The sequence below is a fragment of the Oryctolagus cuniculus genome, chromosome 4, assembly GCF_964237555.1.
Source record: "Oryctolagus cuniculus chromosome 4, mOryCun1.1, whole genome shotgun sequence".
NCBI lineage: Eukaryota > Metazoa > Chordata > Mammalia > Lagomorpha > Leporidae > Oryctolagus > Oryctolagus cuniculus.
The window spans coordinates 31,551,297-31,568,785 of NC_091435.1; the positions used below are offsets into that span (position 1 = coordinate 31,551,297).

At 39.2% G+C, this 17,489-nt stretch overlaps 1 long non-coding RNA gene across 1 annotated transcript; it reads right to left on the reverse strand.

The window, feature by feature from the left end:
• Positions 1 to 4,131: 4,131 nt before the first annotated feature.
• LOC103350591 (uncharacterized) lies at positions 4,132 to 16,580 on the reverse strand. Its single transcript, XR_001794588.3, has 4 exons — positions 16,502 to 16,580; positions 16,135 to 16,235; positions 7,690 to 7,796; positions 4,132 to 4,284 (listed from the first exon to the last, which is right to left on the reverse strand). It is a non-coding gene; the product is annotated as an uncharacterized lncRNA (long non-coding RNA).
• Positions 16,581 to 17,489: the final 909 nt, after the last annotated feature.

Below are 17,489 nucleotides of genomic sequence, written 5' to 3' on the forward strand. Positions count from 1 at the left end.
AGGGCAGGGGGCCGGTGCTATGGCATAACAGGTAAAGCCACCACCTGCAGTGCCGCATCCCATATGGGCGCCAGCTTGAGTCCTGGCTGCTCCACTTCCTATCCGGCTCTCTGCTATGGCCTGGGAAAGCAGTGGAAGTTGGCTCAAGTCCTTGGGCCCTTGCACCCATGAGGGAGAACCGGAGGAAGCTCCTGGTTATTGGCTTTGGATGGGTGGGGCTCTGGCCATTGTGGCCATTTGGGGAGTGAACCAGTGGATGGAAAAATCTCTCTTTCTCTCTGCCTCTCCTTCTCTCTCTTTGTAACTCTGATTTTAACTAAAAAAAATTTTTTAAAGAAATAATGGCAGCAGAATGAACTAGTCAGAATACACCAGAGAGCAAAACAGGGAGGAAGTGGGATCACAGAACCTAAGACAGATGACAGTTCCAGGAGAATAGATCTTGTTCTTCAGCAAGGTTAGAGTTCCTGGGGTCTATCCTGGATAAGGAGAGCAGGTGAAACAGGAGGAGCTGGCAGATTAGAGACTTGGAGTCTGAGTAACTAGAGGTTGTGCGGTGACAGGAGACTGAGAGCAGTGGTAGCACAGGGTCAAGATATCTGGATGGTGAGGGCTGTTGCTATGTGACATACATTATTAAAACGTAAGATTTTGAAGGTGGCTGGTAATTCGGCATGGAAATGATGTAGTGACCAGGATCTGATAGGATATTGACTTTATTCAAATTTTTCATTTTCGTCAATATAGTGTGGGCGACACTACACTGCCTTTTTTTGTGGTCCACCCTTTCACACCTCCAAACTGAAGTCTAGGAACCATAGAATCTAGCCAAAGTACTGTAGACGGAGGAAGTTCCCGGCCAGCTGGGAGGCGGGGAGGTGGGTGGGCATGCACCTGGGGGGGCTCAGATGCTGAGGGATGTGGTCTGTGCTGCAGCTCTGCACGCCGCTCTCTCCTTTGCCAGCCTTCAGGGTTCACTTCTCCTGGAGGAAGAAGCTGACAGGTAGCGCTCTTTCACTGTGCATCCCAAGATGCACAGATCCCTTCACGCTGTCAGCGGAGCCTGGCAGCTCAGTGTCCCCGACTGCATTCACATCTCCCTGGAGCCCTTTCCCCTAGTGTTGAATCATCAGGTAACGGTTGACTGTGAACATCATTCGTATAACGTCAGGGAGGACTGACAGGCTCTTGCTGAGGGCGGGGTCATGGGTGGAAGCTGAGCTCTTTGTGTGTGCTTCTTCCTTGTTCTCCAGAACCGTGACTTCTTTCTTTGGGCTGGTTTTTTCACTTGCAATATGTTTTTCTCTTGTTTTGTTTGACAGCTGTTGCTACTGTCTTACTGTTTATTTGTTTTTCTCTTTGCTCATTTTATTAAATTCTATGGGAGGGGAATTAAATGTTGTAGTCTGCCATCTTGACCTGACCTGGAAGATTGTCACCAGTAATAGTTCAGTGGCTTCTTTTACTCATTATGTAGAGGAAAAAAAGTCAGTCTACAAAAATGATATTTCAGATGTAGGGTTATTTTTATGGAGTTGAGTTTATTACAGATAGTGCTAGAACTAACTTGTGTTTTTAATTTCCCCAAAATGCCTCGATTGTGTGGTGATAAGAGCAATAAATATCAAATATAAATAAGTACTTGCATCTTACAACTAATTTATAAATATTTTACATGTACTGTGACCATATTTATTTATACACAGATAATACATAGTCAGACCATCTGTACCTATGAAAACTGTTGACCATATAAAGTTTTAATTCGTAGGCTTAAGATGTTTCTTCTCTATTGCTTTATTTTCCTCGGCATCCTTTCCTGTAATTATTTTCGTAACTCATGGCAGTCAGTTCTGCTTTAAGGCAAAAGCCAAGGAAATACAGCTTTTGAGTTTATGCCAGAACTTTTTCTGCTTTGGAGAAAGATAATATTTATAACTGTATATTCCAATTTTTATTAATCTGATATTCTGTTAGCAACTGTTGCTTGTTCTTGCTAATTTTCACACAAGCATATATGAAACTAAAAAGCAAACAAAATACTACAATCACAATACCCACATTATATGAACATTGTCCAAGAGAATTCATGCAGATGCCAGTACTATACGCAATTCATATGTAATTCCAACTCAAGATTGCTATATCATCCTCTTTAGTTGATACATCCTTGAAAAGTATGGATGTTTCAGCAAAAATTGAGTAAGAGTCAAATGAGAATATTTGACAGTCATGAGACATAACTATACTGTATAAACATACAGAGTAAATTAGATGCAAACAATGATAGTAGAAAAGAAAATTCATCTTGAAAACTAACTAACTTCTCTAAATTGAGTTAGTAAGGTGACAGTGATGCCAGGAATATCTTGTAAGTGATTTTCATCCTGCACTGCTCCCTCCCTCTTGCACAAAATCATTTCTGCATATTCTAATATCTCATCAGTTCTATAAAGGAATAACCAATAAAAATTCCTTTTGTTTATTTTTGTTGTTATGAGAAGAAAAATAGCTGCAAGCAAGTCTGATTTATTTCATTAAAATTATTTTAATTCACACCAACATACAATAAACTGACAGTATGTGTAAGCTATAAAAGTTATAATTTTGTTCTAGCCTCTGATTATCGATATCTGGAATTAGTAATAAGAGCAATCAGGAAGTCCAATAACTTCTAGATATCACATGTTAGCCTATGGAAAGTTCCAATGGAACAGTGGCTAATTCCAGATGTGTTTTGTCTTCAGATGGATTTTTACCTTCTATTTACAAGGACGAGAAGTCATCTGAATGAAGGCTCCTCATAGATTCCCAAGGCGGCTCCATCTTCCTTCATTCTCTTGGGCAATCCATTTGGTGTCTGAACATATTACTGACATTTTCTTAATGTAATTATGAGTAAAGAGTTGCTGGAATATCCTTTAACATTGCAAATTATGGAAATCATAGTTAGTACCTTTGTCATCTCTCCAAAATTTTTCTGTTTAGTCAAGTTACTTAATAAAATGCTTAAAAAATAGACTTGCAGAAACTCTTTTAACAAGGATATTATATGTTTTCATGAGAACTGATTTGAGTTTATTACAACCTCTGCCTGAGGAGGCTAGAGAAGTCAATGTTGAAAAGCCTATCAAGACTGGCGCTTCACTAGGCTAATCCTCTGCCTGTGGCGCTGGCACCCCGGGTTCTAGTCCCGGTCGGGGCGCCGGCTTCTGTCCCAGTTGCTCCTCTTCCAGGCCAGCTCTCTGCTGTGGCCCGGGAAGGCAGTGGAGGATGGCCCAAGTGCTTGGGCCCTGTACCCGCTTGGGAGACCAGGAGGAAGCACCTTGCTCCTGGCTTCGGATTGGCGCAGTGTGCAGGCCGTAGCGGCCATCTAGGGGTTGAACCAATGGAAGGAAGACCTTTCTCTCTCTCTCTCCCTCTCTCTCTCTCTCTCTCTCACTGTCTAACTCTGCCTGTCCAAGAAAAAAAAAAGCCCATCAACTCTCTCTACTCTATCCCACTATTATTATTCCATGATCCAGCACATTCTCCAAATTTCTCTAGGTTTATTCCAGTAACTAAATGGTAAATTTACCAGGCAAAATAATAGTGTTGATTTATGTCCAACTTCATGGTCTGTTGGTGAAGGGCTTGAATGGCCACATCTCAAAGAAGCAATGGGAATAATTAATTTGCTTCTATTTGCGAATTGAGCAGCTACTTACATAATTGGGTTGTATATTAAATAGTTTAAAAATCACTTGTGTATTTTCTAATACTAAGAGAGATATGGACATTGACAACTAAACTAGGAAATGGTTTTGCTTTCTGTTTAATAAGATGTAGTCTTGCTAGTTTTAAAGGGCGACTATCCTTACTTTTACAACAGTATTTCTTGAATTTTTGATTTTTTTCCCACAAAGGTTAATTGTCAGTATTAACACATTTTTAAAAAATGTCTTCTAAAGAGAACATGAATAACTAGAACAAATCTGCAGAATTGAAACATCAGAGAACAGTATAATATTTTTCAATGACTGATGGATTTAGCTAGATTATGGATACTCATTCTCTTCTCATATATAATCAGTATTTCTATATATAGATATATGGCTATATTTACTCTGTTAGTTACCTTTTCAATATGGCAGTGAAATAGCAGAGGTAACTAGTGCTTGTAAAAAAAACTTTATTTAACTCAGAGATCCAAAGGATCCAGTCCAAGATGGAGAAGCCCCATTGGGCTGGCCTCTGATGAGGGTGACAGATGCAACAGCAGAGCACTTGAGGAGACAGGATCACCTGTTGAGCCAGGAAGCAGAAATAGTGGATGAATCCAACCTCTGGCTTTTATAATGACTGTCTTTTTCTTTTCTGAAAGATTTGTTTATTTATTTGAAGGTAAGAGTTACACAGAGAGAAAAGGAGAGGCAGAGAGAGAGGTCTTCCATCTGCTGGTTCACTTCCCAACTGGCCGCAATGGCCAGAGCTGCGCTGATCTGAAGCCAGTAGCCAGGAGATTCTTCCAGGTCTTCCACGTAGGTGGAAGGGACCCAAGGACTTGAGCAGGGGCCCAAGGACTTGAGCCATCTTCCACTGTTTTCCCAGGCCATAGCAGAGAGCTGGATCAGAAGTGGAACAGCCGGGACTCAAACCAGTGCCCATATGGGATGCCGGCACTGCAGGCGGCAGCTTTACCTGCTACACCACAGCACTGGCTCCAGTGACTCTCTCTTAAGAGGTGCTCTTGAAGGATTGGCTTCTAATGGTCGAAGGACCTTCCACTAGGTCCCATCTCCCAATAATTTCAACACCTCCCAGTTGCACCACCTTGAAGGGGGGTAAACCTTTAACAATCGGGCCTTTGGGGAACACCCAAACTAATATCCAATCCATAGCACTTCCACTTTACTTTTTAAAGAAACAAACTGTACATTTCCTTTACTATGACTATTGTTTTACCCCTCTGTAAAGAAAATTATCACTGCAACCTCAACAGAGAATTCAGCTATATAATAGCTCTTCTAATTTTCCTAAATTAATCACAAGTGTTCTCCCAGAGGATTACCTATAACTCCGAGAGAAACTGCTGTGCGTACAGCTCATCCTGAGAAGCAGGTTGATCATAATTAGATTTATTGACTTCAGCTTTCCTTTCTTTAAGGTCCTTGATTGAAATAACATTGATTCTAGTGTCCTGAGCCATTTAAGACAATTTGTCCATTTAGAGAAGAGCCACATGGTGGCAATCACAGTAAAGTGTGAGATAAGGATCATTGTGATGTTTGTGGAACAGTTTCATTGCTTTGGGATTCTCTTTGATTAACCAAGTTGGGAGACTAAGATTACCTGGAAAAAAAAATGTGAAATAGGAATTTAATGCATATGAACAGAAGGGAGGTAAGAATTAGCAGCATTAGTTTGAGTGGCACAACCAGCTTGTTTGAAAAAACCTCCTCAGAGTTCTTCCAGTGCCCTTCAGGCCTGACCTGAACATAGAGTACTTGGCCATCTACAAGAGTACAGATTGTTAATCTTCACCAACCCCTTGCCAGTCACTGGCAAGAGAAATGTCCACACAGTTGAATAATGCTCTAATTATTTAAGCATAAAAATAATTTTGGAATTAAGATATCTTCATAAGATCATTAAAAATGTTCAAATAGATTTTGGTACCGTAGATACAACATCAGTCATTGTCATTGTTATAATCATTTTGTCACAAAATTTATTGATTAGATTATATAATAAGATATTTGTGGGTGAAATGGTATAGTGATTGATATTAGCTTTAAATGTATGTAATTGGGGCAATAGAAAACATTTAATAGGCAAGCTGTTTGCACAGGGGATTCATTAATTAGCCAGTCTACATTTTAGTAGGTTTGGAAATTTCCTTAAGAACAATGGGAGGAAGTCAATGATTATTATATGAATGTTAGTATCTTTAGGTTCTAGGTACAGTAGAAACAGTAACTGGTGATTGATCTCATAAGAGAAAAATTCTTTAGGTATTGTAATCTTTGCATTTAAAATATCAGAAGCTAGCAGGTCAAATTTTTCTTGTAGGGTTACAGAGTTAGATGGGGGTGCTCTCTTTTTCAATGTTAGTCAATACATGTTGAGCATCTTCAATGGGACAGGTCAATCAGTGGATCCTGATAACACTCATATGAACAAAACATATTGCAATCCGGGAAGGAAAGAGTTACACAAACAGATAATTATAAAATCCTGTTGTAAATGGAAGAGGAGGCCTTAACACTTTTGAAGTGGCATTAATGACACAAATAAGAACATGGCAAGCAGAAAATAGTATATACTGGCAGAATCAGTGGTTGAGTGCCACCAGCGTTTCCTATGTCAGGAAACTGAGGGAAAGAGCGAGAAGGGAAAGAGGGATGGGTAGGAGGGCAGAAAGCTATTTCTGTGGCTGGTGGAGGGCCACTGGAGATTTAGCTGTTGGGGTAGCTGGGAGGAGGATAGGTTGAGAGTGTAACACCAGAATCAGGGAAGACAGAACTGTGTGGTAGGCAACCAGGGAAGAGATGAGAACTTGAATCACATCCTGACTTTGTGGGGGAGAAGCATAGGAAGAAACATTTCGTGGCAACAGAACAGGATAGAATGCTTATCTTTCCTTGCTTCTCTTCTTCCTCTTCTTCCAATCTTCTTTCTTTCCTTTTCCTGTTTCTCTCTCACCTCCCCCCTGCCTCTTTTTTGACATATCTTCACAGACTTAATTTTCAAAATCTTTTTAGAATAGTTAATGTATGCTCATGGCATAGAACTTGAAATACAAAAAGGACAAAATAAAGATGCCTCATTATAGGCATTTGGACTAGCACGTAAGATGCTGGTCAGGACTGAGTTGAAGTTCCAGCTCCACTCCTGATTCCAGCCTCTGGCTAATGGGCACCCTGGGACTCAGCAGATGATATTCCAAGTAACTGGGTCCCAGCCACACAAATGGGAGATCCAGATTGAGCTCCCAGTTTTCCGTTTTGGCCCCATCCAGTTGCAGCTGTTGCAGTCATTTGGGGAGTGAACCACCAAATGGAAGTTCTCCATCAGTGTGTCTTTCTCTGTTTCTCTGCCTCTTAAAAAAATAATAAAATGTTGCTTTTCTACAACCTTCGCTCCTTAGCACCCCAGCTTTTCTCCCCACTCAGAGCCAGCCACTGTTCCTTCTCAGGTCCTTTTGGGTCCTTGTGTATTGCTACAGAGAAGTCTAAGCCTTTGCAATCATACATATATGCTTTTAATGACTTTTAAAAATAACTTGTTGGAGACTCTGTGTACATACTTGACAAATTAATTAGCATGCTAGCTGCACTAGATTAAAATCCTGTTAATTAATTTGATGGGTCATTTGGTTATATAGCTCTAAAAGAAAATACAGGCCTTCTTTGGCTGACAACAATGAGCTCATCAAGGATATTCACATGAATAATTTTGTTTGGGAAATGAAAGGTGTTAAACTCTCTTAGCCTTTCGCTTTCTAGTGGCTCTGAATGCTGTTAATCTAATGTCTATCCAGAGTCCTGTGTAATCTTCAGACAACCTCAATGAACACTCTTTCAGTCTATTAAAAAAATCAGCTTATGTAAAAAATATTACCCTGCTAAAAGGCCATTATCTTAACTAAAAAACAAGTGAGACCAAAATAAGCTTGCTTTAATTAAAAAAAAAAAATCAAAGACAAACCTTTACTCTTCCTTCGATGGTGGTTGTGGTGTTTTCATGGAGTGAAATGTTGCAGGTACCATTTTCACCTCCTCTACACTGCAGTAAACCTCTTAGCGCAATAATTCCTGGAAGAGCAGGAGAGATGATGCTTTCATAAATAAATATTAGTGCATTCGTCTCCTTCCAGTGCAAGCCAAACATTTCTGGCTGCTTATTTCCCTAGGTGGCCAGAAGAATACAATCCCTGTTATAAAAATTTGGCTGCCTCAGATATGTATCTGACCAGAAGTAAAACTCTCATTTGCATAATGTGCCTGTATTTCTGTTGGTGAAATATGGCACAGCGATCATCTAACAGGCATCATAAAATAACCTCATGTGTGATTAAAAGCACTATGTCTTAATTTGTAGTTGTATTTTACTTACAAGGAGTTTTTCTTAGTAAATACTTGCTCAGGGACTAAAACCTTTAAATATAAAAATTTAGACTAAAAATGATGATTATGTCATGTTCGATTCTTAGATTTTTCTTAATATGATTTTCATTCCTCAATGCTTAGAAGCACGTTGAGATAATTAGAGATATAAATTTCTAAAAATATTAAGCACAATATTCTTGAGTAATATTTAATTCAAAGCTAACTAGTTACTCCGGAATGTCATGATTCCCGTATTTCAAGTTGGAGTATCCCCATTCACTGAGAACCCAAATGTGTTACTATTATTTTACAAAATCAGCTTGTTTTTACTATGTTGGGTCTGAAATTATTCTATTTCTGTATGTAAGCTGTTCTGAATTATTTAATAATACTCTATACCAATCCTCTGGAATATGTTTTTCTGGTGTGTTCACTGCCCCTCTCTAGGACTTAGAACATACTAAGTGCTGACTAAATATTTTTAATGAACAAAACAAATATGATCTATAATCTATATTTATGTTATAGTACTTCTTAGTCATGCATTGTGCATTTTTCAACTTTAATTTTTTCTTTGTTGTTAAAAAATTAAAACCATATAATATATGATTTAAAAATATTGATCCTTGATTAGCTCATCACAGTCCAGTTGCATGAAGCCCACTATAGAAAAGTATTGACAATTTAATGTTTTTTTTATTTTCCATACTTCCTTATTCTACTGCAAAGTGACTGTAATTATAGAAAAGCTGTAGACTTATAAAAAATAAATAAAATGCAAGAGAGAGGACTAGATTATAAGTCACAGAGAAGTAGATTGTAAAAGGAGAGAGAGTCCTGCTTTATGTTAATAAGACTGCTCTTCAATGATGAACCTTTCAATACAAGGTACCCTGCACTGCTCTATACACTTCATCATAAGCTAATGAAAGAGGCACTTTAATTAGGAAGATAATAAGTGATTCAGGGAGTGAGAACAAAGGGAAGAATTCCAAATTATCACAGCTATAGACAGAGAGACAGCTGCCATGTGAGGGAAGGAAGGCTTGTGGGACAAGGCAGAGAGCAAGCAAGCTGCATGATATTGCCATAGGTAGGAATGGAAGGATGTGACAGCATCCTCAAATGCCAAGCCCACCCTGTAGCATTAAAATATCCTAGGGCCATCCTGGATCTCCAAAAGGAAATATAATTCTAAGCCAGTATCATCACTTTTAATAGAAAATCTGACTATTAAAGCACTAAAATTATTTCCAATTTTAGAATGAATCACCAAAGTACTCTCACACTTATTGTTCACGTGACTGGTTTAGTCAAAATCCCTAGTAGTTTTTTGACGTTCCTTAAAGAATCAATGGTCTGTCATCAGAAATAGCAGGAAAAGAATACTCTTTCTCCCAAGGAAATATTGCCAGCCATTTGACTCTCAGGAGGCTGATTGCTAGAAAGAATTGTGCTGCTTTGAATAAATAGATAGAAAATGGGATGTAAATATTCCACGTGACTGTAAATCAATGATACAGCATATCTCCTAGGACTTTATTTTTCATTCCGCCATTTTCATGCTTTCTTCTCCCAGAGATGCAGAGAAAGTACTTGGTAAAAGAAAACACAACACAAAGGCAATATGCATTTAAAAATGATTTTCATTTTTAAGAGGGAGGCATTTATTTTCATCTGTATGTTAACTTGCTTTCTCTTCTACAAAACAAAGGTCTCTACTGGAATTAGCAGTGAACTTCTGTAAATACCTTGGATGGAGACACTAAGCAGTGATACCCAAAGTGTGATTTATGGTCTGGTGACATCCTCTGAACTCTTGCTGAATTGCAGAAATGGGGACTAAACATTTATAGACTTTTACAGCAATTTGGCAGAGTAATTTTGTTGTTTATTCAGCTTAATAGTAAAAAAAAAAAAAGACTTTTTATCTTTTTCAAGTAACTTTTTTTCCATAAACACTAGATTAGAATTTATCTATCTTTGGATTAGAAAGAAAAAAAAAATGTCACGGATAGTTTGATAGATACTGGACTAAACTGCTTTATAGAAAAAAAATGTTTATAGCATACTTTCAGACCTTCTTTTGAATAATTCTAAATATCTGGGTCTTTGAATATTTCAAATGTCTTTCTCCATGTTTTCTCTGTTATTTAAAAAGCAAGTGCATCAAACTGCCTGCATCTGGTAAGAGCCTTTTTGCTGCAATATCATATGGCAGAGGACACTGCATGGTGAAAAAGAACGCAGGACAGCAAACAGACAGGAGCAAGAGAGAGCCAAGGAACCACAGTCCCTTTGTAACCAAGCCACTCGCCTGATAATTAACCTACTCCCTCAATAATGGCCTCAGTCCATTCATGAGAGCAGCGTCCTCATGGGCTTATCACCCTGTAAGGACCCCATATCCCAACACCGTCACAGTAGCAATTCGATTTCAACATCACTTTTTTTTGGGAGGGAGGAGGTGCATTGAAACTGGAGCACCGGATGAGCTTTCTCCAATGTACCCTCAAACTTTTCATTCTGTTATCTTTGCTATCGGCTGATTAAGTTGACTAATATCTTCAGAGAGAAAGTAGAAGACTAACTTCTTTTCAGCAAATCGACATACAAAAGTCCCAAGAAAGAAAAGTTATTTTCTAGGGTGAATATTAATCGCTGTGTCTGTACTCGTAGTCTTGTTTCCTGTCTTCCCACGTTTACCCTTACCTTTTTCTTCAGGCTTTATTTCCTTTCTCTTGTTCAACAGTCCATAAATATACATAGTGCTCTCGCCTTCTTAACACTGGTTGCTCAGTCTATACCTTCTTCAAACTTTACTTTCTCAACCCACTTTACAACTAAACCTTTTGTGAGACTGGATTCAATGTATCTGGTTCTCAGCTCCGTTTATTCTTCAACCCTTTTCCATTTGGCTTCTGCTCTCAGCACCCACAGCTGGTCTTGACAAAACCAGCAACAATTTCCTTCCTGCTAGATCCATATAACCTTCCCCTGGTTGATCTCGCTGCTCCACTTTGTACTGCGACATGTTCTTACACTCTTCCCATGCTATTTCACCGCCGTTGAAGTCACAGAATCCTTTGGAAGGATACTGGTATTTCTCAGCGTTCTGTCTTAGATTGTATTATTTCAATTTGCCCACTGGCTAGGAAATGTCTCCCTCCTTTTCTGTTGTGGCTTTAATAATTCTTTGTGTGCTGAAGACCCCCACATTCATCTGTCAAGGCTGGCACTGTGGCATAGAGAGTTAAGCCTCTGCCTGCAGCTCTGGCATCCCATGTGAGCACCAGTTCCAGACCCAGCTGCTCCACTTCTGATCCAGCACCCTGCTAATGTGCCTGAGAAAGCAGTCCTTGGGCCCCTGCACCCAGGTAGAAGACTCAGAAGAAGCTCCTGGCTCCTGGCTTTGGTCTGGTCCAGCTCTGGCCATGCAGCTATTTGGGGAGTGACTAGCGGGTGGAAGATCTCTTTCTCTCTCTCTGTGTCCCTCTAACCCTGTCTGTAACTCCGACTTTCAAATAAAATAAATACATCTCTTTTTTAAATTTCTCTCTTTATTTTCACATCTGCAAATCTCTCTTCCTATAATACGTGTCTTCAATATTCCATGGGTCCATCAAAGTCAGCAGTCACATAACACAGGTCATCTTCTCTATCAGCGTGTACTCTTCGACCTTCTACATGGGTTCCAAACTGGAAATCTGAGCATCGTCTTTGACCACTCCCTTTTTTGCTTTAGTATTCTTGTTATGGGGCAGTGTACTACTTTTTTCCTTCACCTTCTCTGATATCTATTTCAGTCCATCATGTTGCTGTCAACAGCTTCATGAAATGTCTCCATTTCTTTACCAAGATCTCCCTTCAACTTATACTGTACAGCAATGATTTTTCCAACACCAAAATCTGATGTGTGTGTTGCAATGATGCCTAAAAGCATTCAATGGCTCTTTGTCACCATGAGGGTAAAGTCCAATTTCCTTTCCATGTTTCTTATGGTCCTTTATCTCGTGGGCTCTCCTTGCCAGTCTTCTGTCTGCCTTTTAATGTTTCAACCACACTGCACCTTGGTTAGACTTTCAAGTATCCCCTCCTTCTTTCTCTCCCTCTCTCTTCCAGATCTTCCCACTGCCTCTTCTTTTTGCTCATAAATCTACTGTAGCCACTCTTTAGATGTCCACCCCCTTAATGCTTGTCCTGTGGTAGGCAAAGTCCTAGAAGGCCCTAGTGGAAATTTCCTGACGAGTGCGTCCTATATCCCCTCCTTCTTTCTCTCCCTCTCTCTTTCAGATCTTCCCACTGCCTCTTCTTTTTGAGTTTTTCATTACATACACACAAACACACACACACACACACGTGTGTATATACTTTCCCTGTCTAAATGATATATATTATCCAAGTGTCACTTAGGCATAACTTCCTTTAAGAAACCTTTCTGATGTTATAAACTGGTTGGGGGGGGGTGTTGGTTCTCTTTTTGTGTCCACAAAAATTAATGTTTTATTTCATTTACATAATATGTGTCACATTCTACTATACTTTTCTATTTTTGTCTTTTTATCTCCCATTAGTCCGCAAGTTCCATTAGGGCAAGAATCACTTTTTTGTTTTGATTATAATGTTCTTGATACATACCAAGTTCTAATAATTATTCAAGCCATCAATGCAGAAAGAAAAGAATAGGATGATACAGGCAGAATAAAACTCATAGAGGCAAAAAACAAAGGAGATTAAAACAAGATCAATAAATCGAAGTCAGGAACTTAGGAGACTAGAATCAAGAAAGTAGAGATGTTCCTCTTTAGGGATTCAGTTGGTAACAGGATCATGACAAAAAGGCAGAATCCCTGGCATCAAACACTTACCTGACTTGGCCATGTCTTTTCCATTTGAATTGGCCCCTGTAAATTCTGATTGGCTCTCCCAGGGACCTTTCCACACTGTCCAAATGCCTTGTTCTCTGAAACATTGTATCTGTCATTACCATCAGCCGTATGTTGTAAAACACTGCTTTATCCGACTGGGTACTTAGGCATGGCCTTTGCCTTCTGGGAGCTCATATTCTGTCCAATACAAGGCGTGGACACCAAATTGGCAAAATATAAAATGAAAGAACTAATATTTACTTAGTAACTGCACACAAGGCAACTGCATTGTGCCCAGTGACAAATGAAAAGGAATCACAGATGCTGTATGATTTAACCCAGCACCTTTCAAAGTGGTTCGTGGCTGCCTCAGAAGGGCCATGTGACTCATGAATTTCCTAGTCCAGTATGTACTTATTTCCAATGTACTTTCTTCCTCCTGTCATCATTTATGATGCCATATACATGCTAAGGCAAATCAAAATCCTTTGTGTAAAGTAATGTGTGGGGAACCTGGCAAAAGTTCATCAAACATACATAGGAATTTTGAAACTCCGATTTAGTCTTGAACTTATGCATCCACTACACTGCTATATTCTAAGTTTTAGAAAACTCTTGCTTTTTGATTGGCAGAACTAAGAGAAATGTTTCCAGAATATCAAACTTAAGCACGTCTGTTCATCAAAGGGCAAGATCAATAGACACTTTAACTTATGAATTGGGAAGAAATACCTGCAACTCCAATGTCTGATAAAGGGCTAATATGTAGCCTATGCAGCTAACTTGTATAACTAAATAACAATAACAAACCAAACAACATGATTTAAAATAGGTAAAGTATTTTGAATAGATATTTCTCAAAAATGAAGCATATGAAAATATTCTCAAGGTCTTAAGGGAAGGGCCAACCAAAACCATAATGAAATATCACATAATACCCATCCAGATGGCTTTTATAAAACTAAAAAGAATACTGAAAACAAATGTTAGTGAGCATGTGGAGAAATCAAGATCACATTTGCACTATTGGTGGAAATATAAAATGATTCAATCACTTTATAAGAGTATGAAAGTTCCTAGGCCAGCGCCGCGGCTCACTAGGCTAATCCTCCGCCTAGCAGCGCCGGCACACCGGGTTCTAGTCCCGGTCGGGGCGCCGGATTCTGTCCCAGTTGCCCCTCTTCCAGGCCAGCTCTCTGCTGTGGCCAGGGAGTGCAGTGGAGGATGGCCCAAGTACTTGGGCCCTGCACCGCATGGGAGACCAGGAGAAGCACCTGGCTCCTGAAAAAAAAAAAAAGTATGAAAGTTCCCTAAAAAAATTAAAAATACTATTACTCTATGACCCCAAAATTGCATTTTATATATATATATATACACACACATATACACACATGTATTTATACATATATACATATATTCATATCTATATGCATATATATACATACACACACACACATATATATATACACAGACACCATAAAGAAGTGAAAGCTAGTACTTTAACAGATATTTTTACATCCATATTCATAGTGTCATTTTTCACAATTGCCAAGGGTAGAAGCAAGCAAATGCCCATTAGAGAGTGAGTGGATAAATACAATGTGGCATGATAGCATGTCATTTGGCTCTGCCACATGCTACAACCTGGATAAAATGAAAACATTATGTAGGTGGAATAAGCCAGTCACAACAAGAAAACTACTTGCAATTCCACTTAGAGGAGGTACCCAGTGTAGTCAAATTCATAGAGACAGAAATTTGAATGGTGGAGGTTAAGGGACAGTAGGGAGTTGTTTAATGGATGTAGTTTCACTTTTGTAAGAGGAAGCAAGTTCTGGAAATCAATTACACAACAATGTGAATGTAGTTAATGCTACTGACCTGTTTACTTACAAATGGTTCAGGTGTTAAATTGTATGATTTATATATTTAGTTTACTACAATTTGGAGAAGAATTTCAAGAATGGTTATAAATTTGTTTTATTAAAAGTCAGTGTTTCGTGTAGCTATCAAGCAAACATATCAAAGAATTATATATACATATCAAGCAATAATTAAAAATCCCTTTCTCTCCAGTCCACCATTTAATATATTCGTTCTTTTGGAGAAACAAATATTTCATTTTCTTCTTATTGGGGTTTCCCTTTAATTGATTTATCATTTTCTAAAACAGAAAATATTAAAATGATACTTCAGTATTCTTATTTTTAATTTAATTTATTTTCATTTCAAAGAGTAATTGGAGAGAGAAAGAGAGAGAGAGAGAGAGAGAGAAGAAAGGAAGGAGAGAAACAAATCATCCATTAGCTGATTCACTCCCCATATGCTCACAATATCCTGGACTAGGCCAGGCCAAAGCCAGGCACCCAGAAGTCATTTCAGGTCTCCTACGTGAATGGCAAGGACTCAAGTGTTTGCAGCTTTACCTGCTGCCTCCCAGGGTGCACACTAACAGGAAGGTGGTGCAGAAGCAGATGTGGTACTCAAACTCAGGTGCTTGGATACGGGATACAGGCATCCCAAGCACTGGCTTTCCCACTGTGTCACAAGTAAACCTATTATAAATGTTGCAATCCATCATATTGCTCTTCCATTAGGATATTAAAAAATGAATGTAGAATATTATTGTGGATACATTGTGTAAAATTGTGCTTAGCAGTAAAATGTTACCCCATTTTTTAATTTCAAAATTGTTGAATTTTATTATGATAAGACTTTAGCAATGGACAGATAAATGCACTTAGAACAATGAGTATTGATTAGTCCAATAGAAATAGAATGAACATTTAAGATTCATCTAGTTGTCAGAGAACACTAATGATCCAAGATGCTCATAAATCTACTGAAGCCACTCTTTAGATGTCCACCCCCTTAATGCTTGTCCTGTGGTAGGCAAAGTCCTAGAAGGCCCTAGTGGTAATTTCCTGACGAGTGCGTCCTATATGACACCTCTCCATTGAATGTGGAATTCTAATGAGTGAAGCAGAGTGCTGAGATGTCACTTCTCTGATTGGGTCACAGGACCATCGTGTCTTCCATCTATTATCCCTCCTTTCTGACTCTTCTGTCTTTTTCCCTCTCTATCCCTACCTGCCAATATTAGTCAGCGTTTTGTCCCTATAGGAAAATGCCTGGTACAGGCTACTTACGAAGTAAAGAGCTTTATTTCTACTCACAATTCTGGAGATTCGCAGCCCCAGGCCAGGCAGATCCCCGTGGATGGCCAAGTGATGACAGTAGCTGGGAAGGTGCCGGGATGACCTGGAGCATCACCTGTCTTTAATAAAGCCGTCATTATTTAACAATGTGTGTTCTACTCCAGCGATCTATTTCAACAAATTCACTTCTCATTTCTAAACAAAATAATTAGGTTAATTAAGTTACGTTGCCACCCTCTTAGTATCAATAACATAAGACTTTGAGCACCAAGCCTTTAATTATGGGCCCGTGACAGACCCAAACTAATATTCAAACCACAGCAGTGGCCTTTCCTAGGAAAAAGAAGATGTCATGTTGTGAACAGCCCTTTGCAGGGGCCCTCACCTCCAGGTGGTGATGTCTCACGGTCACCCATGAGGATCTGAGGCTGGCCAGACACCACACTAGTAAACTCAGAAGTGGCTCCTTCCTTAGAATGATGTCATAAATAAGAGTGTCAATTGTTAAATCAACAACAGGAGTCACTGTGCACTTGCTCCCCAGGGAGGACCTCTATCCTTAAAGTGTTGTACTATGCGAATTAACGGTGTAACTAGTCTTCAAACAGTACTTTATACTTTGTGTGTCTGTGTGGGTGCCAACTGTTGAAATCTTTACTTAGTATAGAGTTGATCTTCTGTATATAACGATAATTAAAAATGAATTTTAATGAAGAATGGGATGGGAGAGGGAGTAGGAGATGGGATGGTTTGTGGGTGGGAGGGTGGTTATGGGGGGAAAAACCGCTATAATCCAAAAGTTGTACTTTATAAATTTATATTTATTAAATAAAAGCTTTCTAAAAAAAGAGTGATGAATGCAACTCCAGAAGGTGCCATAGTTGTAATGTTATGGGAGACTTTGATCCAGAGCCACTCAGCTAAGTTGTGTCTGGATTTGTGATTCTCAGAAGTCACAAAATCATAAATCCTTCTTATTCAAATCTGTTAAATTGTGAGGAGTATTTTTTAAGATTTTATTATTTATTTGAGAGGCAGATTTATAGATACAGAGAGGGAGTGACAGAGAGAAAAGCCTTCTATCCACTTGTTTACTCCCTAAATGGCCACAATAGCCAGACCTAGGCCAATCAGAAACCAGGAGCCAGGAGTTTCTTGTGGGTCTCCCACATGGGTGCAGGGGCCCATGCACTTGGGCCATCCTCTACTGCTTTCCCAAGCCAGAAGCAGAGACTCGGATCAGAAGAGGAGCAGCCAGGACATGAAGCAATGATCACATTGGATGTCAGTACCACAGGTGGAGGCTTAGCCCACTATACCACAGTGATAGCCCCTGAGGAGTAATTTTTAATGCATTGATGGTTGACTAATCC